At 43.1% G+C, this 1,736-nt stretch overlaps 1 non-coding gene across 1 annotated transcript; it reads right to left on the reverse strand.

Annotated features, from left to right (window-relative positions):
• Window positions 1–1,371: 1,371 nt before the first annotated feature.
• Window positions 1,372–1,478, reverse strand: LOC130883256 (U6 spliceosomal RNA). Its single transcript, XR_009057942.1, has one exon. It is a non-coding gene; the product is annotated as a U6 spliceosomal RNA (small nuclear RNA).
• Between the last annotated feature and the right edge of the window lie 258 nt (window positions 1,479–1,736).

Consider the following 1,736-nt stretch of genomic DNA (forward strand, 5'->3'; position numbering starts at 1 on the left):
AACTATTGCTGAATGGAGTGGAGGACAGGACAGCCATTCGCTTGAGGACAGATGTACTCAGCTAATCTCTTGGCTCATGCATTGTCTTGGATGCTGTTCTGATCCCCAGAGTCTCAGCTCTGGAGTTTAAGGAAGACAACAGCAAGCAGTAGGAGAGAGGTTGTGACTAGAAAATGGTAAGTCCTGATCAGAGTCATCTGAAGGCAACCAGGACCTCTTTCCGGGTTGCCAAGCCCTATGTATAAGTATGCATTTTCGAGAAAGAATCTTAAGTACAGAGAAGTTAAATACAGGGTAATTTCGTCTGACTCTATCTGGCTGGCGCCTTTTTGAGCTGCTTTACCCAGTTTGGAGCAGAATTCCCTCTGGGCTTTACCAATTTAGAAGCAGAGTATCAGCGATGAAGAATTCCAGCAATCCTCTGATTCATATGGGAACAGAGAGATGGGCTAATCCCTGTCGGGATACCTAGCCCCAGCCTTGCTGTGCTAGAACCGTGCAGTTACGCTTTCACAAAATCTTAGTATTAAAAGAAAAATCCTAAACAAAAATAATCCCCAAACCCTTTGTATCTAGTTTGCTGTCAACACTCCCTTTACTTTCAAGAGCTTAAAATAGCTTAAACCCTGGGTTGACCTTGCTGCTTTTCTAGGCAGTGATAAGCGGCCAGCGGGGAAAAGCTTTCTGTGTTTGGAACTGCCAAGGGGAGGTTAAACTGTCATTTGCTTATGTGGTGGTTTGAATGCAAAATGTCCCCCACAGGCTCATGTGTTAGAACACCTGCTTGGTGGCGCTGTTTTGGAGAGCCGAGGAATCAGTCAGTACACGGTAGAGGACGGGAGGCGGGCAGTGAGTCTCAAGGGAGAGTCTTGAGGTTTTGGTAGCCACTCCTGACTGTAATGTGATCAGCTATCTCAGGCTCCCGAGGTGACTGCTTCATTGCCAGTGTATACCTTTTAATCTAGACTATATATCCTTTTCTTAAACTGTTTCTTATAAAGGATTTGATGATAGCAAGGAGGAGCATGAAATAACTAATTTATCTAATTCCTCAAGTTTCGTCTTTTACATTGAAAGTTAAAGAGCATTTTATCTGGTTCTTCTACTTTCTTGTAATTCAGGGCAAGTTCGGCATTGTGCTGGTGGAGACTCTCAGTTCAAGCAACAGGCACTGAACTGGCTAATGCAAAGAAACAAATAAAATATAATCAAAAGATCATTTTGATCATTCTTACACTCTCCAGAAGAGGTGGGCTCAATGTTAGAGCCTACATAAATAAAAAGTGATGTAAACATAAATAAAAAGTGATGAAAATCCTGTCGTATTGTTAGATTTTTTTTTTTATTGAAAAAAAAATTTTCCACCTCCTCAAAAATATGGAACGCTTCACGAATTTGCGTGTCATCCCTGCGCAGGGGCCATGCTAATCTTCTCTGTATCGTTCCAATTTTAGTATATGTGCTGCCGAAGCGAGCACTCGTATTGTTAGTTTTATGAGTGGATAATGGCACAGTTGTTGGGAGGCGGGCACTCTGATTGGCTTTCCTAGCACGGCCAGCCCTGGGAACTGGCAGTCACCACTCCCATTAGCATGGATCACATTCAAGGATTTGTTCCATACCATCTTTGTACCTCTAGAGTCCAATGCATAGTCTTGTGAAAGTACATCTCTCTGTTCGACAGAAATTGGTCAGACAGCCAGTGCTCTGGTAGCAAAGGAAGGAGGAACAGAGAG

This window comes from Chionomys nivalis, chromosome 10 (genome assembly GCF_950005125.1).
Source record: "Chionomys nivalis chromosome 10, mChiNiv1.1, whole genome shotgun sequence".
NCBI lineage: Eukaryota > Metazoa > Chordata > Mammalia > Rodentia > Cricetidae > Chionomys > Chionomys nivalis.